This window comes from Heptranchias perlo, chromosome 4 (genome assembly GCF_035084215.1).
Source record: "Heptranchias perlo isolate sHepPer1 chromosome 4, sHepPer1.hap1, whole genome shotgun sequence".
Classification (NCBI taxonomy): Eukaryota; Metazoa; Chordata; class Chondrichthyes; order Hexanchiformes; family Hexanchidae; genus Heptranchias; species Heptranchias perlo.
In genome coordinates, this window is record NC_090328.1 from 20704687 (window position 1) to 20729477 (window position 24791).

Here is a 24791-nt window from a genome sequence, read left to right on the forward strand (position 1 = left end):
GTTGGTTGAGGGATAAATGTTGGCCAGAACACCGGCAGAACTCCTCTATTGTTCTTCAAATTGTGCCATCGGATCTTTTACATCCACCTGAACAGGCAGATGGAGCCACGGATTAACCAAAAGACAACGCTCTGATAGTCCTGCACAGGTACTGCAATGAATTGTTAGCCTAGATTATGTGAATAAATCCTTAACTTATGTTCTTCAGACTCAGAAGTGAGAATGCTACCACTGAGCCAAGCTGACACACATGCTTGTTATAATTCAAAGGGAGATGGTGTTTTACCTGACACCTGATTCTAGAGTTCTGCGGGTTTATGTGTCAACTCACAGCCAAAACGATCAGAAATGAAGAGACGTGGAGTGATTTCCAATGCAAGCACTATACTTGTTCAGGTTGTTTTTAACCTTGCCGATTGGAATAGCGATGAGAATTCCACTGCTCTGAACAACTCAGATCATTGTGCCCACAATTGTTTGGGTTCAAGGATCACAAAAATAATATTTTGCTACACTCTGAGATAAGAATAGCAATTGGAGACTACAGCTAATCTGTGCTGTATGGTGTCTGGTCTAGGACACTTCAATAGAAAGACAGGAAAAGCATCTGTGCCTTTTTGCTGAGCTTTCGGAGATTGGGGATTTGCACCAATTTTTCATGTGCAGAGATGGTACATTTTGTTTCTCGATATAATGACCAATACCTGGAAGAGGAATGAGTCTTCAGGGTACAGCGCTACATTTGCATCTGTATTGCAAGACATTGTAAAAAAAGGCACAGTCGAAAACCTGCAGATAGTAGAGAGATTTCAGTTTCCCACTTCAGTTGTTTTGCAACTGAATAGAACACCTCTGTTATTTAAAAGAACATGTTACCTGCTGATAAGTGAAAAATTCAAGCACTAACCTTTCAGTGTTGGTCCATAAGGAATCAAGCATGTGCCTTTAAATTGATGAGAAGCAGCGCATCCAGTAGTAAAGTGCTTGACCTGTGTCTGCTCACTGACTGACTCCCTGAACTGCACTTTTAAAGTGCACTCCTTCTATTTCAGCCGCAGAAAAGAAAATCTCGAGCTTGCAGTTTGGTTCACAACATGCCCGCTCCATTTCAGGTCCATCTCAGAACCTGAAAAGACATGGTGGGGGTGATGCTAAGTCCAGCTTTTCACTGTAACTTAACCTGTCCTTGCTGCCTTCTCCATTCCATCAATATGTCTCTCAGAGATGCTCAGTCATCTGGCACCTGATATAATGAAATTTCTGACAGTGTTATTATGACACGTTAAAGAAGAATTGCACTGTAAACATTATTATTCTACATATTTGGAATAGTGAGATAAATTTAATAGCAGATATCACTTTTAAAAACATAAGTTTAATTGGTCATGTGTTTTTCTGCATTCCTTTCAAGAGTTTTTTGTGACTTTTACAGTGGGGGGCCTATTTTGAGATGAGAAAGCAGTTGTATAGTGTGATGTCCTTTCCTTTGTATTCCAGATTTTATTGACTCCTCCAATGCTGATAACAAAGCAGGATGAAAATAAGTTTCATTAAGAAGTTTCAAACAGAAACAAGGTAGGATTCTTGTCAGTGTTGGACTGTGGTATATTGAGGCCTTTCACTTCCATGAATTAGAACCCAACATTTTCATTGTATTGTGCTTCATTGATCAGAGTATTTTCTAAATGATAAGAAGCTAAGGATTGTGGAGGAGTAGAGAGATTTAGTGATCCATGTACAGAAATCACTTAAATACTAGTGGACAGGTACAAAAAATAATCAAAAAGGCTAATAGAACGTGAGCCTTTAGCTCAAGAGGGCTGGAATACAAAGGGGTGGAAGTTATCCTACAGTTATATAAAGCTCTGGTGAGACCGCATATGGAGTACTGCATTCAGTTCTGGCCACCGCACCTCAGGGAGGATATATTGGCCTTGGAGGGGGTGCAGCACAGATTCACCAGAATGATACCGGGGCTTAGAGGATTAACTTATGATGACAGGTTGCATAGACTAGACTTGTATTCCCTTGATTAAAAAAGATTAAGGAGTGATCTAATTGAGGTGTTTAAGATGATTACAGGATTTGATAGGGTAGATAGAGAGAAACTATTTCAACTCTTCCACAAACGTAGAAAATGTCATATTATCAAGACCCATCGTTGCTTAGGACCTCTGGTTTATCATTTTTTTTCCCAGAATATTGATCTCATTGCTTGAATGAATAGTTTCTGACTGGTATTTGTCAAAGAGCAGATTGCTGGATAATTGGAATAACAGTCCATGACTACTGAGTCCTTGTTTTGTATTCCAAGAGATCTGAAGCAACTTTCTGCCATGGTCTGATGTTAACAGGCCTGTTCCTGTTGCTGATAAATGAGACATGAAGTATTAGATTGCTTATATCCTAGTCTAGTCTTGGCCAACACTGAACCTCATGGGCTCTGCTTGCATTTCTCAATGCCAAAACATCCCACGTGAACTTTTTTAAAATGCAGACTGCAAGGAAGTATCATTCTGTTGCTTCTGAAAACTAAATAGTTGATCGCTGAGAGGTCGCCTCTGTAATTCTAATCGGGCTTGAAGCAGGACTGCTTTCGCTTCAGCCATCCGTTTTGCATAGTCTCTTGGAGAATCTGCATTATTTGTGTCCTCGACGGTCTCCTGCCTGATTTGCTCAAGTCTCTCTTCAGACATTGGGAATGATGCTTTCAAGCTGTGCACATATGCTGTTACTTCATCATCACTGGCACTCTGACAATCTTTACCAGGGTCTCACGCCAAGCTATCAGCTGCGTAAATTCATTTGCCAGACGTGCACGTCACGTACTTCCTATTTCTGTAATTTTCTATTCTTTACGGACAATCATGGAGTGATTTAAAAAAATAGTGACTTATGATTGATCAGTTTTGATTTTGATCCACATATATATGCTGATCTCCTGTAGTATTGCTCACGGTGAGTCAGAAAATACATTTGAGTGTGATGCTTACAGAAGTGCATGGTACACGCAACTTTAATATGTCACTAAAAGTTCTCGTAACATTGCTAAATCAGAGGATACAGTCTCTCTCTTACCTATATGCATTGCAACTTCTCCCTTTCTCTCCTCTTCTGTTTCTATCTTTTCTTCTGGTTCTCTGTCCCTTTCTCCTTCTGGTTCTCTCTTTCTCTTTTTGTTCTGTTCTGCCTTTTTTAGTTTTTCTCCCTCTCTCTCTTTTGTGTCTTTTTGGGGAAAGGTAGTGGCTGGTTTGGCAGGGATGGCAGAATTCCATAGCGGTGACTATAAAGCACCAAGGCGAAAGAGGCATCCAGAACAGTGGTGGAAGCCGGCAGGTCATGCACACCTTCTCAGCTGCAAGACCACAGGCCCTATTCCCCGGTGCTAAGCACAAGGCGGCAATCGGGATGGAATTTGGCAAGAGGTGGTAGGAGGGAGAAGGAAAGGGTGAGTGTCAGGAAGGAATGGGCGCTCCGAGTGCTTGGGGCAGGAGATGGAAAGAGTCAGGGGTCGAAAGAAACGGGCACTCGGGGCAGAAGTCTGTAAGAGGAAGAGGGATGATCAGTCGCGTTGGACAGAAGGCAGTGAAAGGGGAAGGAACATGAGGAAACAGGCCCTCGGGGTGGAAGGAGCGAGCAGGAACATGCAGTTCCCCTCACACTCACAGATTTAGGGAAAGCCTCTGTTATCTAAAGCCTTTCCAGTTTAAATAACAGTAGCTTTCTCCAAAGTTATGGGTGAGCCCTTAAGGAAATGTCTCTTTTGTAATTCAAAGCCTGTTCCAGGCCTTCACCGGTTACTGACGTTTGAAGTGCAGGGGGCAGGATTACCTAAAGGGATTCACCACAACTTTGGGGAAGGCCCTGTTACTTAAAACTGGAAATGCATTAAATAACAGGGCCTCTCCCAAAGTCTTGCATAAGCCCTTTAGGGAATCCTGATCATTTCAAAAGCTTGTTCTCAGTGATGTCCAGAAACAAGTTTTTCAATTGCAGCTTGGGGGAGGGAGCGGGGGGCAGTAGTGGGGGTGCTAAGAAGAAATGGAAAGGATGCCATGGAGGGACCATCAGGCCTGTAAGTGTGTGCCAAGGGACAGCGGAGCAGTGGTAGACTGGGAAGACTCAGCATTGTGTGGAGAGGGAGCAGGGGAAGAGGGAGCTCAGCATGTTGCAGGAGCAGACTGCCAACAGGGAATAGAGAAGCAAGATAGCAGAGGAGAGCAAACCATGGGCAAAAAGTTCAGTGGTGGTGGAAATTGGTTGAAAAAAGTTAACAAAACAAGAAAATAAAGTGAAATACATGCAGTGAATAAAAACATTCAACTGTACCTTCACACCAAATGAAAAACAACATGGCTGCTGGGTTGGGGGAAAGGGAGTTGAGAGACTTGTCCACAGTGCCACCATGTGGCTTGAGCCTGCAACTACATTGTGACAGGCAACTCTACATGAGAAAAGTTTACATGTTTGGATCGGGTTTTCCAATTAAAAATGTTTACATTGGATTTCACATCATAAATGTTGACATAAAAATCGTGACTCAAAATTGTGACACAGGAAGTAAGGTTTCTGAACAGGAATTGTGCTGTATGTAGGATAATTATAGAGAGAGTTATGAGTGATCAGTGAATGTCATTGAGTGAGTGCGTGCCCTACTGCTTTCCAGTCATCATTTTGCTGGAGTGATACAGCACCTATCCCGCTTTGACTTGCGTCTGCACGTAGGCTTTTTTAGATAAACAGTAAGCTTGCAATATAAAATCTTTCAACTTTTACCATAATTTTTCCTACTCGCATATCGATCATTATTGAGTCTGTGGAATGTATCTCCTCAGTAATTTGCCATCCCAAGAAATCATTGTAGTAGCTTTTTTTTTGCAGTGGGTCTGTCCATGTTAATTATTCCCTCAACTTACTTACTGTCAGGTTTCACCCCTATTCTGTGATTCTGTCTTCTGTGAAAGTAAGCTCATTCACACAGGATGCAAGAGGGTCTTTGTAGGACTTCAGACTTCTCTTCCCGTCTCTTTCTCACACATGTTCCAGTGTGAATCAGTATTAAGCAGATTCCAAACAATGTCGTGTGTCAACGTCATCTGTGTGCTGAAACAATGAAAGAACGATGCGATCTGATACACTGAAGATTCCAAGTGGAACATGGAGGTAGCAATAACACTGCATTGAAGGTACACGGGTGCAAATTTGTACCATCGAAGTATTGTGCTTCAAATCCACTGGATGCCTCTCAGCTGGGAAACACTTCAGGCTAAATTTAGCAATCCTGTGCTCCCGTTGGGGAATCTTGCTCGAAGGGAACATTGGTCAAAGAACCGGCACTACAGTGTTATAGTCCAGTGATTCCACGCGCTTTAATTCTGTTTCGAGTTTAGTTTTCAGAGCAAGAGATAACTTCCTACAAGGTTCAGCTATTGGCTGTGCATTGTCGTACAATTTTATGCTATGCTCTCCAGGAAAAAAACAAGACCTTACAGCAAATCACTTGAAGCTAAAGTTTCTCCATTGTTTCCCATGCCCCCACCCAAAGTATCTCAAGAGAGCATCTACCGAAAACAATCACTTCACCACCACATTCATTTCTGGAGACCTAGTATAGATTGGAGATCAGCACAGATAACGGTAAATAATGCATTATGTTCCTGTGTTTATTATTTTATTACACTGGCCCAGCATTGATGTGTCATGACCATAAAATGCTTTCAGTTTAATTGAGGTGGTTCTCAGCTCTGGTTTCTTTTGTCACTTGTCATGGTCTATGCATCCAATGTTATTACTAGATAGTTCCTGCATCTAGCTTCAGGGGTATGACACTTCCATTAAGACTCATGGACACTATCTATAAATCACTTCTGGTACTGCTAACGTCATCCACTGTATCCATGAAAAAAATACTGTTCTTCATAATTACCATTGGTTGAGTCAGCACCTGCAGAAAGATATTTGTGACACTGGAGGTGGTTTAAGTACAGGCAAATAATTATGCTTCCTACATTTTTTCACAGTTGTTTCCTTGTGCACAGCAGGGACTGAAGCGTGTTTATAAAAACATTAGCCATGCCTGTCTAGTTTACTGTCACGACATTCACCTTTTTCATTAAACCAGCTGCAGATTTAATTTCCTCTCTGCACTATTTTTATTGCAGTGTTAACACATTTGTATAAATTCCTGTGCTATTTTAATGGAGCCAGTAATCCAAACTTAGTGGGTACAGCAGTGTAGTGGTTATGTTACTGGACTAGAGGTTTGGACTAATAATCCAGAGAATGCGACTTCAAATCCCACCATTGGTAGTTTGAGAATTTAAATTCAGTTTAATAAGTCTGGAAATAAAAAGTTGGCTTCAGTGACTATGAAGCTGACAGATTGTTGTAAAAACCCAACTGGTTCATAAATGTCCTTACCTGATTTGGCCTATATTTGACTCCAGTCCAGTCCCACAATGATGTGGTTGACTCTTAACTGCACCGTAGGACTAATCTTATGTCTTTAACAGTATGTTCTTATGTGGCCTAAAGTAGGCTTCAAAACATTGATAAAACACATCAAGTTTATCCTTTTAAAAAGAAAAAAAATGTAAATGTTTCCGAAATAAAAATTGTAAATGCTGGAAATACACAGCAGGTCGATCAGCAGCTGAAAAGAGAATATTAGCATTTCGGGTATTTTGTGAAGGGTCTATCTACACCTGTAAGGAAACATCTAAAACATCTTGTCCAAACGTGTTTAGGATGAGGGAAAAATTACGGCTTCTCAACGTTTTTCATAGCCCCAGCAGCAGTCAGGTACAGATGGAAAAACTGCGCTGCTTCCAACCTCACCGATTTTCACTCACAGAGTCTTCTAGCCTTGAAGGTTCAGGTGGTTTCAGCCGCACCATTTTCTGTCACAATTCCGATATCCTGCTTCTGACACCGAGAGTCGTTTAGGGTCTAAAACGATCAGAGAACTCAGGGAAGACTGTTGGAATATTTATTTCAATGAATGCTACTCCCAGTCTAACGTGGAACTAGTCCGCACTAGCTAGATAAATTGTCTAACAGATATCATTACAGAGAAAGGTAGGACCAGCTGAGTTCAGGGATCAAATTCCTAAATCTTCAAAGCAAAATAAATTGTCTGTTTTAAAAGAAATTATCCACATCTGTCTATATTAATATATTACATGGTTTTTGCTTTGCAAATAAAAACTACGCCTCAATTAAGTAATACCCCTCTTCAACTCACATTACACATTCTTCATCTTTCCAGACAGATTACAGGTACTTGCAGGGAGTGTTATTTCCCACATTTCTTTCAGGCCGTGCACTCTGATTGGGTCACTGCCAACTTGCTTGGAAATGTTATATTGTATTCTGATGGGAATTCTGTCTGTGAACACCAGAATGTTGCTTTGAAACAGTCAGTAACTGTTGCTGTTGTAGAAGTTGATGGAAAGCTACCTCGAAGTGTGGCAATACATTAGAATGACTGTATCAAATTTTCATGATACACCTTCTTCCAACACATTTCGCCTGGGTGTATTTGTATGGATTCACTGGCTAAATAAATCCAGAATAGAGTTTGGTCTATTTCATTGGCAATCTGAATGCTCCCAATGGGCCATTTATAGAGGCCAAACCGAGTACAGCCTGATATGACTTTTGCAGTGATGGGTTTGGGTTTCTGTCAAATACTGAATGGTAGTTGTGTAAACTCGAATAGAACAGCTGGGTCTAGACTGACTACCACCACAGCTTACGTTTATATAGTGCCTTTAACATAATAAACATCCCAAAGTACTTCACAGAATGACACTGACATTGAAGAATTAGAGTAGATAACTGAAGGCATGGTCAAAGAGGCAGGTTTTGATGAAGGAGATGTAACAAACTGAGTGGTTTAGGGAGAGAATTCTCAAGCGTTGGGCCGAGACAGCTGAATGCTCAGTCATCATTAAGGGATGGGGTATTCACAAGAAGTCATAGCCAGATGAATGGAAGGGCTGAACTGGGGCATAAGAATGGAGGAGATTGCAGACGATGTTGTGGAAGATTTGTAAACAAGGATGAGGATATCCAAATCCGATTAACAGAGTAATAGTAAATGAGAAACAATAATTACAGTTTTGTAAAAGGTTGTCATGTCTTGTGTGTCAAGTGTTTCACACAATGAGCTACTTTTGTTTTAGAGTACATCGATTGTTAGGTCAGCAAATGTGGCAGCCATTCTGCACCAGCAATGTCCTACAAGTAGCCATAGGTAAACGACCAATTAATCTCATGTGTAACTGGTAGATTTACAGAAATTATCAAACCACATCGGGACACTGGCCCCCATTTTGGTCTCTCTACTGCCCCATTTTTCAACGGGAACGGGACATTAGTGGAACCAAAATGACAAAAATAAACTTATTGCCGACTTCCTGATGTGTGCTGATGATGAAAACCGATCTTACAGTGTTTTTCTGCCTAATGGTCCATTTTCCCCCAATTTTTTCCCCCTGCTTCCTGAAGGCTCAAGCTAGGGCATGATTCTATAGATGTTACCAACACTCCAGTACCATGCAGAGTAGTCATTCTTCAAGTGTGAGCTGACTAATCTCTCACTCTCTTCCCCCACCCCTCACCCCAAAGCAGTTCTGAATGAAGGCCAACAGAAACAAGAAATAACAGTCCATTTGAGGGCCACAGGCAAGGAAATAGTGGGCTACAAGGTGGACCAGGGCCATATTATAAGTACCACTGGTCTGAACAGTGACTGGTGACAGGCTATTAGACCATGGGAACATCAGTATCAAACTCAACACTCTGATGTACTTGATGTTCACAAATAGGCATTTTACAACAAGGGTCACTATAGCGATCAGGATTGGGGACGCTGGTTGACCTTTTCCTTCTCTAGCCTAGGGACAATGAGGCCAACAATCGAAGTATGAATGTGAGTTATTTATTAAATGCTTGCGGTAACAGGCTGACAAAGAGACCTGGACGTTTTGATGGATGGATTGTTTACACCATTAGTTTAGTATTCCCGGTCAGTGAGGATAAGGTCATGACATAAATCTAAGGAGGTGATTTTGAAGTTGTCTCTAGCCTTGATGAGACTGTATTTGAGGTACTATGATCGGGGTGCTTGATAGAGCCATTTAAGATATTCATGGATGTGGAAAATTTGGATGCAAGAAAGTCCTTCTGTCAGGCACAGGATTCGAGGACTGGGACACAGCTTAAACTTAAAGGTGTCAAAAAGAAAATAGGAAAGTAAGGCTAACTTTATTTTAGTAAGAGGGTGATAGGATTGTGGAACAGGAAACAACGGCAGGTTTTTAAAAAAGGACTGGACGGATTCGTGTTAGGATATGGGATACATGGCTATTAGTTCCAGACTCTCAGTAAGGAAACAGATGGTGGATTAAAGACCAAGGATCTCCTGCTCAGACTATTACTATGTTACTATGTACCAGTATCCTTGCTGACACTTTCACTGAACCGTGAGGCTGAGCCATTTTAATGCGAGCTCAAACTGAATCCTTATAACAAGCTAGAAAGAAAAGAGCTCCAGTTAGTGATGAGTCAAGGTACACAAGTTACAATTGTGGTAACACATATCCACTCCTTAACATGGGTGAAATTGTTCTAAAAGGGATTTAATGCACATGCAGCTGGTGTAGCAAGGAACTGGATCCCCTTCCCATATTAGACAGTGTGGTGGATTTCAAAAGGATTAATTGATAAGTCTCTGGTTCCAGGTGGGCTCTGTTTACTCATCATGGAAATGATGGGATAAAAAAAAATTCTCCTCTGCTATAGGCACTGGCATATTATTTTTCAAAAGCTAGAACAAGCCAATTGGAAGGAATTGCGATGTAATCATTGGAGACATTCTTATTTTGTCAAGTTTATCGGAGACATGTTAATTGTTGTTATTTGTGTACCTGCTAGGGGAGTACTGCACTTCCTGTCTGAAGACAATGATTTATGTTCCAAATCGTATTGTAATTCATTTAACAGCAATGTTGCTCCACAATCGTGGCAAATGGACTTATCGTCCTTGACATGAATTGACCGTGACAGTATTTATTGTGACCCTTCATTTATTTGACTTCTGCATCACACAGTTTTGAGGAAAACTCCTCAACACAACACAGAACTTCTCAATGAGGCAATAAATAAGAGAGACCTTAAGAATAAAGGCCACCGTTGTCAGAGATGAGTGAGGGAACTGCAAGGCCTATTTGTTATGATTATAGAGTGGAGGGACCTTGTGGCATTATGATACATTTGCTGGACTATCAGCCATACCAATAAAGGGATACTTTGGTGCAAACGAATGTTTCTGACTGCCATAAACTCGCTGTCAACTATGCGGTAGGGGAAGATACTGAGGCTGTCACAGTCTTATTCAAAAAACTTGGCAATCTTTTTGACTGACAAAGATCCAGGGCCAATGCCTTTGACACTTGAGCGCAAATGTCATGAAAGAGATTTGCTTGCCCAGTGAATGACATGCAATGAAATATGTGTGAGCAACTACAGCCCATTGTGATTGAATTAGGCCAGGGCAGCTGATAAGACCAAAGCACATCCAACCTGGGGCTACACTTGTTAATCTCTTGTAGGAAAAGAACGCATAGGTTTACAGGCTACAATGGCTGAAGAGCAAACCACTTCATGAGGCTGGTGTCACTTCAGAGAAGATTTTGCTGTGCATTTATGAAATCTTTCAAGATAAAATCAGCAATAATTTAAGAACGTAGATCATTCGCCAGGCTGATTTCTTCAAAGCTGACCTTATTTCTAATTGGCTGGTTCATGTCAAAGGTCAGGCTCATCTCTGCAGCAAACTGAATAGGGCAGGCAATATTCCTGCAAATCTGCAGGCTAAATGGCATGGGAGCTTTATATATTAAAAAAATTGTGAATAATGGTGAAATTGTTTGATGGTTGAAACTCACCATTTGTCAGTTATTTGTGAATATATAAACCAATCTAAATTTTGTGATTTAAAAGCACATTTCCCTTCATATGCTGGGAGCAAATACAAAATGGCACCTGTTTTAGTCCCCTTTTCTCCCAATGCCGCCTCCTCCACCCGCACTCGAGGAAAATGTTCCTTTGAATTTGGGTGGCAGGAGATGATTTGTACATGGATTTATGAATAAGCCAAACTTGGGCATGGAAGTATATTAAATCAGGAAAACATCATGACATTTTTTTAATGTAAAAATAGTCTTGTTTTAAATTCAAATGTGAACTTAAAACAAAACTTTTTTTTGTCTTTTACCACACTCCAGACTCCAACCTCCAATTGGCCATTCCCTGCCCTCAAAATTCTCTCTGACCTCTGCCAATGGCACTTAATGATAGTAAATTGGGAGCCACGCCCGTAGCTGGATCTTGACTTGAACTCAATGCGGGAGAACATTCTGCGGAGCAATGTTAGTGGTTCACTAACGGCTGTAGTGCTGAAGACTTGTGCTTCAGAACTAGCCGCGCCTCTAGCCAAGCTGTTCCAGTACAGCTACAGCACTGGCATCTACCCAACAATGTGGAAAATTACCTAGGTATGTCCTGTCCACAAAAAGCAGGACAAATCCAATCCGGTTAATTACCACCCCATCAGTCTACTCTCAATCATCAGCAAAGTGATGGAAGGTGTTGTCAACAGTGCTATCAAGCAACACTTACTCACCAATAACCTGCTCATGGTTGCTCAGTTTGGGTTCCGCCAGGACCACTCGGCTCCAGACCTCATTATAGCCTTGGTCCAAACATGGACAAAAGAGCTGAATTACAGTGGTGAGGTGAGAGTGACCCAGGACATTGCTGCAGGAGTTCCTCAGAGCAGTGTCCTGGATCCAACCATCTTCAGCTGCTTCATCAATGACCTTCCCTCCATCATAAGGTCAGAAATGGGGATGTTTGCTGATGATTGCACAGTGTTCAGTTCTATTCGCAACCCCTCAGATAATGAGGCAGTCTGTGCCCACATGCAGCAAGACCTGGACAACATCCAGGCTTGGGCTGATAAGTGGCAAGTAACATTTGCGCCAGACAAGTGCCAGGCAATGACCATCTCCAACAAGAGAGAGTCTAGCCACCTCCCCTTGACATTCAACGACATTACCCACCATCAACATCCTGGGGGTCACCATTGACCAGAAACTTAACTGGACCAGCCACATAAATACAGTTGCTACAAGAACAAGTCAGAGGCTGGGTATTCTGCAGCGAGTGACTCACCTCCTGACTCCCCAAAGCCTTGCCACCAAATACAAGGCACGAGTCAGGAGTGCAATGGAATACTCTCCACTTGCCTGGATGAGTGCAGCTCCAACAACACTCAAGAAGCTTGACACCATCCAGGACAAAGCAACCCTTGATTGGCACCCCATCCACCCCCCGAAACATTCACTCCCTTCACCACCGGCGCACCGTGGCTGCAGTGTGTACCATCTACAGGATGCAATGCAGCAACTCGCCAAGGCTTCTTCGACAGAACCTCCCAAACCCACGACCTCTACCACCTAGAAGGACAAGGGCACTAGGCAGATGGGAACAACACCACCTGTACGTTCCCCTCCAAGTCACACTCCATCCCAATTTGGAAATATATCGCCGTTCCTTCATCGTCGCTGGGTCAAAATCCTGGAACTCCCTACCTAACAACTCTGTGGGAGAACCTTCACCACACGGACTGCAGTGGTTCAAGAAGGCGGCTCACCACCACCTTCTCAAGGGCAATTCGGGATGGGCAATAGTCATGCCGTACAAATCTGATTGAATTCTTTTGAGGAAGTGACAAGGAGGATTGATGAGGGTAGTGCAGTGGATGTTATCTACATGGATTTTAGTAAGGCATTTGACAAGGTCCGACATGGCAGACTGGTCAGAAAGGTAAAAGCCCATGGGATACAGGGAAATGTGGCAAATTGGATCCAAAATTGGCTCAGTAACAGGAAACAAAAGGTAAAAGTCGATGGATGTCTTTGCGAATGGAAATTTGTTTCCAGTGGTGTGCCACAGGGCTCTGTGTTGAGTCCCTTGCTGCTGGTGGATATATCAATGATTTGGACTTGAATGTAGGGGGCATGATTGGCAAATTTGCAGACAACAGAAAAATTGGCCATGTAGTTGAAAGTGAAGAGGATAGCTGTAGACTCCAAGAAGATATCAATGGGTTGGTGGAGTGGGCGGAAAAGTGGCAAATGGAGTTCAACCCGGAGAAGTGTGAGGCAATGCACTTAGGGAGGGCAAACAGTAAAAGGGAATACGCAGTAAACGGGAATATATTGAGAGGGGTAGAGGAAGTGAAAGACCTTGGAGTGCATGTGCACAGGTCCCTGAAGGTGGCAGTACAGGTAGATAAGGTTGTGAAGAAGGCATACAGAACGCTCTCCGTTATTAGCCGAGGTATAGAATACAAAAGCAGGGATGTAATGATGGAACTGTATAAAACGCTGGTAGGGCCACAGTTGGAGTATTGTGCGCAGCTCTGGTCACCACATGACAGGAAAGACATAATTGCTCTGGGGAGAGTGCAGAGAAGATTTACAAGAATGTTGCCAGGGCTTGAAAATTGCAGCTACGAGGAGAGATTGGATAGGCTGGGGTTGTTTTCGTTGGAGCAGAGGAGGCTGAGGGGAGACTTGATTGAGGTGTACAGAATTATGAGGGGCTTAGATAGAGGAGACAGGAAGTACATGTTTCCCCTAGCGGAGAGTTCAAGAACTAGAGGACATAGATTTAAGCTGATTGGCGGAAGAATTAGAGGGGACATGAGGAAAAGCTTTTTTACCCAGATGGTGGTGGGTGTATGGAATTTGCTGCCCGAATTGGTGGTCGAGGCAGGGACCCTCAACTCTTTTAAAAAGTACCTGGACCTGCACCTAAAGTGCTGTAAGCTGCAGGGCTACGGACCGGGTTTTGGAAGGTGGGATTAGAATGGGTACCTGGTTGTTCTTCGAGCCGGCGCAGACACGATGGGCTGAATGGCCCCCTTCTGTGCTGTATCTTTTGTATGGTTCTAATAAATGCTGGCCTTGCCAGCGACGCCCACATCCTGTGAGCGAATAAAAAAAAAACCTCTTGGGAGCCCACATAGCTGTGGTGGTTGAGCGTCAGATGTGAGGCCAGAAAGTGGGTTTGTGTTCCAGACCATTGGGTCCTCATACCACTGCCCAGGGCCACTTGTAGCTCTCACCTCCCACCCATCTGCAGCCTTCAGCAGGCTTACTACTCCATGTATTTATGGGCCTGATGTTAGAGCCCACTAGTTCTGGGATACTGCAGAAGCCAGGATTAAAGAGAGGAAAACAATGTTTTTAAAAAAAAGAACAAACACATGGGGTTGTTTTATACTAGGCCTTTGAGAGTAATACTCATTCCTCAGGATTCTGGCTCACTGCTCAGGATTGATTAAATTCTGGCCCTCAAATAAAGATCAGCGAGGACCTCTGCCAAGACCGACAAAAATGATGAATACTGATAAATTTTAGCTGGGCAGGAACTTACCTTAAACTGTGGCCTCTCGTTGCATCTCTTCATAACACCACTTACTGAAATGCCAAAAACAAAAACGGTAAATGCTGGAAACGCTCAGCAGGTCAGGCAGCATCTGTGGGGAGAACAGAGGGGTTAACGATTCGGGTGTGGACACTTCGTCCACAGATGTTGCTGGAATGTTTCCCGCATGTACTGTTTTTGTTTCAGAATTCCAGCATCTGCAGTTTTATTGCGTTTTTTTTTGTTTTATGTTGAAATGCCAACTGGATAGAATTCAGATATTTTCCTCATTACTGTTGGAGTTGCCTCAAATATATATTACCAAGTATTTTTGTAGCAGTGTTAAAAATGATGTCAGGTGGCCACGTTCAATATTTTATTTATCCCATTCAGGTTATTTATGTTGGGGCAGATTTCGCAAATTAACACTCCCATCTCAGGCTTCCCACAACTGGAGTGCATGTGAGGAATTCAAGTGCTGAGGTCAGCAAATCCTGCATGGTTTTCCATTAAAATTGTCATACGGAAAAACTTGTGGGGCACGCTGGTCTCCACATCCGATTTCTCAATATTCCCTGAGCTGGGAGCACTAATTTGTAAAAATATGTTCCCAAGGGGAAAGGGTGGGGTTGTGGGACGAGTTGGATTGCTCTTGCATAGAGCCGGCGTGGACCCGATGGGCCGAATGGCCTCCTCCCATGCTGTAAGCTTTCTGTGATTCTATACTTTATAAAGCCCAGGATCCCGTATGCTTTTTTAACCACTTTCTCAACCTGCCCTGCCATCATTCGGCCCATCGAGTCTGCACCAGCTCTATGCAAAGCAATCCAGCTAGTCCCACTACCCCGCCCTTTCCCCATAGCCCTGCAATTTTTTTTTGTTTCAAGTGCTTATCCAGTTCCCTTTTGAAAGCCACGATTGAATCTGCTTCCACCACCCTTTCAGGCAGCGCATTTCAGATCATAACCTCATTCTGTGTAAAAAAGTTTTTCCTCATGTCACCTTTGGTTCTTTTGCCAGTCACCTTAAATCTACGTCCTCTGGTCCTTGACCTTTCAGCCAATGGGAACAGTTTCTTTCCATCTACTCTGTCTTGACCCTTCATGATTTTGAATACCTCTATCAAATCTCATCGTAAACTTCTCTGTTCCAAGGAGAACAATCCCAGCTTCTCCAATCTATCCAGGTAGCCAAAGTCCCTCATCCCTGGAATCATTCTGGTAAATCTCTTCTGTACCCTCTCTGAGACCTTCACATCTTTCCTAAAGTGCGGTGCCAAGAACTGGACACAATACTCCAGTTGTGGCTGAACCAGTGTTTTATAAAGGTTCATCATGACTTCCATACTTTTGTACTCTATGCCTCTATTTATAAAGCCCAGGATCCCGTATGCTTTTTTAACCACTTTCTCAACCTGCCCTGCCACCATCAATGATTTGTGCACATATACCCCCAGATCTCTCTGTTCTTGTACCCCTTTTAGAGTTGTGCCCTCTAGTTTATATTGCCTCTCCTCGTTCTTCCTACTGGAAGTGTATCATTTTTCCACGTTAAATTTCATTTGCTTCATGTCCGCCCATTCCACCAGCCTGTCTATATCCTCTTGAAGTCGATCACTATCCTCCTCACTGTTTACTACCCTTCCAAGTTTTGTGTCATCTGCAAATTTGGAAATTGTGCCCTGTACACCCAAGTCCAAGTCATTAATATTTATCAAGAAAAGCAGTGGTCCCAGCACTGACCCCTGGGGAACACCACTGTACATTTCCCACCAGTCCGAAAAACAACTGTTCACCACTACTCTCTGTTTCCTGTCACTTAGCCAATTCTGTATCCGTGTTGCTACTGCCCCCTTTATTCCATGGGCCACAATCTTGATGCGGCCCATGGAATAAAATATTCATGTTTTGGAAATTTCCATTTTTCAGGTATGTCCAATTACTTTTTTCTCCTATTTGCACGAAAGGAACACTTTAGGTTTTTTATGGAGAATTGAGGGGACAATTGTGAGACAAACCGTGCATTATTTGCATTTACAATTTTCTCCCCATCTCCTCATTTCCTGAATGCGCTGACTAAATTTTAGGAGTGCTTCCACAGGCACCGCCAACCTCCGACCAAAGTGATTAACCATCACCTGTGAACCTTGTTGGTGTTCGCAGGCTGTTCACTCTTGGAGGTGTCGCAGCCAAGCCCAATGCACGTTTTCCAGCAGAAGTTATAGGGGGTGCTTAAGCGAATTGTAGTGTTTAACTGTTGCCCCAGCTGAGATCAGCCAGCTCAGCATGGGCCGGAATTTGAAACTGGAACCTTCTTGGTCCGCACAGCTCAGCTACTCATTGGCATTAGGGGAGCCTGGGTGCATTGTTTTAATCCAGATGACAAGTGACAAGATGATGTGTTTTAGCACAATTAATATAATTGACACAAGATTTGCCAAATAATTTTTCTTGAAGGTACTGCCTCTTTACGTGGTTATCAGAATTTCAAATGCAATATGTTGATATTCAGTGCTCCCCCCTCCCAGGCTATGTTTTGCGTCGATGAAATGGACAATAGCGCCCCCCCTGTAGGAGTTAAAATTAGGTAATTACATCAACCAATGTTAGCCAATTAAAAATATTACATACGTTGACGTCTCGGAGATGTTGTTTGGCAAATTAGCAAATCTTCACTGAACGAATGAGCTACTATTGCAACATGGTTTATAAATACTTCAATACACCTTCCATCACCACTCACATCATCACCTGTGACCTTTTTCCTTGAAAATATGAACATTCATTAACACAAAAATCACATGGCAAAACCGAGAAAGCTGAAGAGGGACAATATTTGCCAAATTACCGCAGTCCACTACAGTACGGTATTAGTTCATGTCAGAGGGCCAAAATGTAGTTCGATTGCCTTCATAAATGAGTCTGTACAAGGGAATGGTCCGGCCACACCTGGAGTATTGTGTCCAATTCTAATTGCTGTAATACTGCAAAGATAGCCAGGCATTGGAGGGAGTGCAGAAAAGGGCAACCAAACTGTTCCAAGCTTAAGGCATCTGAGCTATAAGGAGAGGTTGAAAAGTCCAGGATGGTTTACTATCGAGAAAAGAAGAGAAGGTTCAGGGAAGATATTATTTGAGCAAGATCTTTAAAGGAATAAATACATCACATGGGGGAGTGAGTGATGAATGTTTGAAACAGACTGCCCAGGGAGGCAGATAGTGTGGAGAACTGAATAGTTATTTGAGAGAGTGGGCAATTGAAGGGTCCTCGTGTTTTGGGACTGGCCACGTGAACTGCAGAGTCTTTTCGAATCCCTCTACTTCCCTGTGTTCCTCTGTAAGGAAGGCAGTGATAGTGCTATGGCAGTCCCATTCTCTGAGATGTCAGCGCTAACAAAAATTATGAACCTCTGTTCACTATTTATTTGAACAAGAAACCATATTGATTTTCGATGTGGCAGCAGCAATGCACAGATGTAACTGTGTCAGAAGCACTTCCTATTTTAAAAAACGGCCTGCTTGTTCTGGGGAAACCCAGTGAATTTGCACCAGGTGATTTGAAACTTTAAACCTTGTGATGCTCAATAGAACTTGCTACAGAGTCCGTTTCTTTTAAAAAGGGATGTCTTGCTGTCAGTTCCTTCTTGAAAAATTGGCATCACAAGAATTTTGATGATCTCTTCGGAGAAGAAGCATTTACTGATCCCAGCAGTTGAGACAACACCAATATATGCCATTACTAACCTGGAGAGCTTCCATGATCTTGTTCCAGCAATGTTTCATAACTCTTACCTCTGCGCAGCTGCCCTGGTAGCTCAGTAGCGAGTAGCTGAGCCACAGATCAGGAAAGTCCCAGGTTTAAACCTTACAATTAGAGCTAGGCCGTTCAGGGGTGAAGTCAGGATGCACCTCTTCACACAAAGGGTAGTGGAAATCTGGAACTCTCTGCCCCCAAAAAGCTGTTGAGGCTGAGGACCAACTGAAAATTTAAAAACTGAGATCGATAGATTTTTGTCAGGTTCCTGCTGGAAGTTCTTGTGCATACGGACATTGGACGAGGATAGGATGAGTTGCAATATTTATTCTCCCTCCCCCAGTCAAATAGCCTGCAGCTGCTTGTCAAGGTTCACAGGTAGATAAAGGCTATTTGGACAAGGTGTGAGCGGGTGAGCTACACCCAAGGAACTGCACCCCAGCAAGGAATCAGTCGGGTCAATTTTAACTGCCAGTGGAGAATGGGGGTGATGGTGGGCGGAGTGCAGCTGCTGCCCGCCCGTTCTTGCCAGTGGGAGGCCTGAGCCATTTAGAGGCTGGGCCTCATTTCCGTTCTGCTGGCGAGCTGCAGACTCCACTGCGGCTCGCCTGTTCTGGGAGGCCGGTAAATCGTCTGGCTCCCACACTGAGCCAGCTAACAGTCGGAACCTAAGGGGGAAGGGGGAGGCAACCCCGGGGGGCCTCGGAGAGGCTGGAAACAGCCTGCATTTTATTTGTGGACCAGAAGGAGCATTCTTGTTCCTCCTGGTCCCACCAGAAAAAAACAAGGTATTTTCCAGGCTATTTTGTGAGTGACCTGCAGCAGTTCCTTTAAGCAATGCACTCTCTGCCCATTTGGATCTTGAAATTGCAATCGGGCGTCCGAGCCGCCATTGTAAAGGCCCTGGGGATAATGGCAGTGGGCGGCATTGGAGTAGGAACAGAGCAGTAAATGCAGCACTCCAATGGGGCGACTGTCCTCCCCGTTCCCGCCCGGCAGACCGAGTTTGAATCAGCCCTAATTTCTTCAGGAAAGAAGAGGAAAGCAGAAAACTTGTGACAGCAAAAATCTTTTTTTAAAAACAAACTCTCCGCTCTGCAACACGGCAATTCCCTGTAAAGTCAGGGATGCACCAAATCCCTAAAGGTATCAGCATCCACTGTTTAAAGTTATAATCCACAATGAAACTGGACAATGACTCATCTGTTCATTCGGGTACATCTGCTCAGAAAATCTATTTAATTCTTTATTTGGGAAGAAGTTTCTTCTTGGGGGCAGTTTTAACCCTATCCTGGTGGAAACCAGGTGGGCAGGCAGTTAAATTCAGCCAGATGACTTACCTGCCAACATGCCGCCATCTGCTATTTTAACCTGCTGTTCTCAGCAGGTGGCAAGGTCACTCCTAACATGACTGTTCTTGGACATTTTTCTTGGATTCAGTATTCCATGGGACCCCTCATTCTCTGTGCACGGGACCAAGCCCAGGGATTGAACAGAAAACCCTCGTCCCTGTACTTCAGGGTTGTTGGTTATGTCGGGTGGCCTCACGTGATCTTCCTTGACTTCAGAAGGAAGTATTATAAACATCCTATTCGACCGTGGCTTCGGCTATAAACTGCCAAAGAGATTTATTAAGGAGTGAATGGATGAGCGAACAGGAGCAATGACACACTGTTGGTTTTCAGTAATTACTGTCTTAACTATGTCTCTTTGGAACGTAGAAAATAACAAACAGTCGCATCTGCTGCACTAAACTGCAATGTTAACTGGACTGGACACAATTACCAAGAGTTTTTTTGTAGCTGCTTGGAGTAACTTTGCCGGAAGTGCAATGGAAACTCTTCTGGTGATGTTACGGCGGCAGAGTGGGAGCATCTCCGAGCAAATTCCCGGCCAAGGTCCCTGAGGTTTGTTGCTGACCTTTCATGCAGCTTCTCTGGCCCAGCCATCTCTCTCTGATAGCTTCAGATTGACTAACCAATTTGAAAAGGCAGGTGAGGAATACTTTTCTAAAACTAATCAGGACAAAGTAACAACAACAACAACAGTTTGCATTTATATAGCGCCTTTAACGTCGTAAAACATCCCAAGGTGCCTCACAGGAATGTAATCAGAAAGAAATTGACACCAAGCCACATAAGGGGAGATATTAGGACAGGTGACAAAAGCTTGGTCAAAGAGGTAGTTTTGAGGAGCGTCTTAAAGGAGGAGAGAGAGACAGAGATGTTTAATGAAAGGAATTCCAGAGCTTAGGGCCTCGGCAATTGAAGGCACAGCTGCCAATAGTGGAGCGTTGAAAACCAGGGATGCAAAAGGGGCCAGAATTGGAGGAGCGCAGAGATCTGAGGTTTGTCGGGCTGGGGGAGGTTACAGAGTTCGGGAGGGGCGAGGCCTTGGAGGGATTTGAAAACAAGGATGAGAATTTTAAAATTGAAATGTTGTCGGACCAGGAGCCAATGCAGGTCAAGTTTGAATGGTTGCCTAAGTGTCGGCTTGGCTCAGTAGTAGCACTCTTGCCTCTAACTCAGGAGGTTGTGGGTTCAAGTCTCACTTCAGGACTTCAGCACTATATCTAGGTGACATTGTCAGAGGTGTCATCTTTTGGGTGCAATGTTCAGCCAAGCCTGTCTTTGCAGGTAGACATAAAAGATCCCATGGCACTTTTTTCAAAAAGACTGTTCGAAATTTGGGTCTGCCATTGATACTTTCAGAGGTTCAGTGGCGATCATCGCTCCTATAAGTGGTCTGAGCAACTTTTATGGGAGTTGGCTCACCCTGCCCCTATATCTACTTGTATAACATAACATAAGGATGTAACATAAGGAACCCCTTACGATCTAGACCAAATACTCATGTCTTTTGCCTGTGTTTCTTCAATCTCTCAGAAGGCGGACTGAGTTAACACTAGATGAGGCGAAGTTTGGTTCAAGTTGTAAGCTGCTATATTCAACAGAAAGGTAAAATGTACAGAACGTTAAATAAAATCAGAGTTTTTAGTTCAATTGGTACAACTTAAATTTGTGTAATAATAGAAAGTAAAGAATACGCAATGCTACGGTAGGTCCTTTTATTTAACTTAAACAGAATAATCCACCTGCACCCTTCCTGCAGGCCAGAGCAGAACCACTGTCCCTCTCATCCTCAGTTTTTTCAGCCTTTTGCTGTCAGCCTGTGCAACGTCCTGTTTTCAATGGTCTGACTGCCATCCTTGGTGTCTGTGTTTTGTCCTTGAAAGCTTGTCCCTCTCACAAACTGACAGAGATCAAAGGGTTTTCGAATACAATGGTGAGACGTCTTTCTGAATACCCAGACAAACTAATGAATGTTTTATTGTTTAATCTCTTGGGAAAATAACTTCCAATTAGCATATTAATCACCATTTGTCTCGGCGCCTCCTTTTTTACACATTGCGTTTAAGAAATTAGCATTTAAAAGTAACTATTTTTCTAACTCCTTTCTCTGGAAAAATGGTCAAAAAATGTCCAAGATCGTGGAGTTCGCCAGTATCCGAGGCAACATTCATCCTTCGATCAACACCATAAACGTAGATTAACTGGTCTTTTGTTTCATTAGCTGTTTGTGGGATCATACTGGGTGAAAATTAGCTGTCATGTTTGCCTGCATAACAACAGAGACTGCACATTTTTAAAAAAACATTGCTTGTGAAGTGCTCTGAGAGATGCTGAGGACATGAAAAGGAAGAGCTGCCAATCAAACGTGTGACTCCAACAAAACTCACAAGATGCTTGTATTTGAATTGAATGGCCTGGTCTCTCCCTCAGATACCTGGAACAGGAGTAACATCTACTCTCGTACTTTTGTGTAGCAAAATATACTGTGCCATTTTCTTTGAGTGAACTTGGCTTTTAACCACATATAAATCATGACAGAAAGAAAGAAACCAATACCATGATACGGCATAGACATAAATGCTTATTTTTTTATCACAATGAGTTTCTATTCCCTAGGTTCCCTATGATGAATTTGGTAATTCTCTCATGCGCTCCCGATTGACTTAAGTGTATATGAAATCAATGGCCATGGTCTCGCCCCTCCCTATCTCTGTAATGTCCTCCAGCCCGACAACCTGCCAAGATCTCTGCGCTCCTCCAATTCTGGCGTTCTGCACGATTTTAATCGCTCCACCATTGGCAGCCGTGTCTTCAGCTGTCTAAGCCATAAGCTCTGGAATTCTCTCCCTAAACCTCTCTGCTCTCTACCTCTCTGTCCTCCTTTAAGATGCTCCTTAAAACCTACCTCTTCACCAGTACCGATAGCTCCTTATGTGGCTCTGTGTCAAATTTTGTTTGATAATGCTCCTTTGAAGCACCTTGGGATGTTTTTACATTGAAGGTGCTATATAAATGCAAATTGTTGTTGTTGATAAATTATTCTGTAGGTTCGCGACAGAACTTATAGAATTGTTTTTGACAATTTAATCACTAGTCAAAATGAGAGTATATAATCAGCACATTTTATGCTTTGTGCCCTCCTTTTGTCTTTCTTCTCATGGCTTGCCTGTGCATTTTATCAATCAAATAAAGGTTTGTTGTGTTTTCTCTATTATGCAGTGTATCAGCATGCCTGTCTGTACCCAGGACACAATTTTTAAAGGGACATTTTTGTCCCTGTAACGTTGTCAGGCAGATCTCTAGAACACATAATCTATGCTGCATCGCTAGACAAGACATTAAAAACAGGCCTTGTCTGCCTGTTCAGGTGGATATAAAAGATCCCATGACTTTTCTGAAGAAGAGCAAGGTGGGGTGGCAGTTTCCTGCTGTCCTGGCCAATATTCATTCCTCAGCCAGCACCACCAAAACAGATTAAGTAATCATTCTCCTCATTTCCTGTTTGTAAGACCTTGCTGTATAAAAATTTGACTGCTGCGTTTGCAACAGTGCCTACACTGAAACATCCAGTCCGAAAAAACATGGTTCATGTAGGCACAAACCATCATTGTATTGCTTTTATGTGACTTCATAGCAACACGTGATACTAAAAGTAGTGCTCAGTCCTTTCTGAACTTAAATGATTTTAATTTTCCTCTTCAAAAAAGGCAGTGATTTTCCTGAAGGATCTGGCTTAATCAGGCCTTTTCAGCACCCAGAATCTGCCCACAAAATTTGATGGAAAAGTCCTGGCTGGTAAGACCCTGAATACATTTTTTTAGAAACAGCAGCGTGTATCAAATGCCTACGCACAACCAATATTAACACTTGTGCACACAGCAAAAATGCATGTGCTCATTGCACATCAGAGAAAATTGAGTTGAAAATCAAGCCTTTATTCTTAACAATAAGATGCCATTCTAAATGTGAGCATATAACACTGTAATGTTATTATTAGTATGTTCAGTACTGCACCATTAAGTAATCATGGTCGTCAGTGCAACCACCAGCAGATTCATTTCAGGCACCCCCACTGAGCTGTGGCACCTGAACAATGGGATCATTTGGCAAAATATGTTCTGCTGCTGTGAGCGGAAGGATGGTTCACAAAGAGTTCAGAAAACGTCAGCAGAGTGGAGGTCTGATTTCTGATCAGCGTGGCCAAGCACAAAGATGAGGCTATTCACAGCTGGCATGGGAGCACAGCAGCAAGGTGAGCAGCGAAGCCGCACGCAGCTGGTGCCGTTGCCTCGGCCTGCATATTGGCATGGCAGCACTCGGGAGGAATGGTTAGAGCGAGCACGTTCAGAGGTAAGGGGATAGGTACTTGATGTTTATAACAAACTTGTCTCTTTGAGGTGCTATCCAAAGCATTTTACTTATTCTTCCAATCTCCCCTATTCTTAGTTGAAAGGCAGCCAGTTCACGCCAAGTCCCCAAGGACTTGTGATGCAGCTCCTGACAGATAGTGTACATTTTTCCCCCAAAGCCTAATTCGTGAATAAGCATCTTATGTCGAATCGTATCGCACAGAAGGAGGCCATTCGGCTCATCGTGCCTGTGCCTGCTCTTTGAAAGGGCAGTCCAATTAATCCTACCCCCCTGCTCTTGCCCCATGGTCCTGATTTCTTTTTACCTTGAAGTATATATCCAATTCTCTTTTGAAAGCTACTATTGAATCTGCCTTCCACCACCCTTTCAGGCAATGCATTCCAGATCATAAAAACTCGCTGCGTAAAACAAAATTCCTCTTCGTCTCGAGTCTCTGGTTCTTTTGCCAATGAATTATGTTTCATTGCTGTGACACATACATTGTACCACATTTCACAGAGACGTCGACTGTAACCTTTATACCTTTCGAGGTATGTATCATTTGTCGGCAAAGAGAGTAGTTGGGTAAACCTTTTTTTTCTTTGGGCACCTTTATCAATGATATTCTGTTCTTGGTAACAGGAAACTGTAGAAGAATGACCTAGTTTTCATAAGTCTCAGTATTCATCATCCCTGTGGCTTTTATCTGAATTAGACTCATTTCCAGCCCAACGAGGAAGGAAGCAGTGCTGGATCTAGTTCGGGAGAATGAAATGGAGCAAGTGGAGCATGTTTCAGTGGGGGGAGCATTGGGGAACAGTGATCATAATATCAT

The 24791-nt window shown here is 43.0% G+C and overlaps 1 protein-coding gene across 4 annotated transcripts in view; it reads left to right on the forward strand.

Moving 5' to 3' along the window:
• The window catches only part of LOC137320757 (teneurin-3), a 736578-nt gene that overhangs the window by 142206 nt on the left and 569581 nt on the right, over positions 1–24791 (forward strand). For all 4 annotated transcript variants that reach the window (XM_067982528.1, XM_067982531.1, XM_067982534.1 and 1 more), the window contains exon 3: positions 1498–1575. The gene's annotated coding sequence lies outside the window, so the exon portion shown is untranslated. The remainder of the gene's footprint in view (positions 1–1497; positions 1576–24791) is intronic.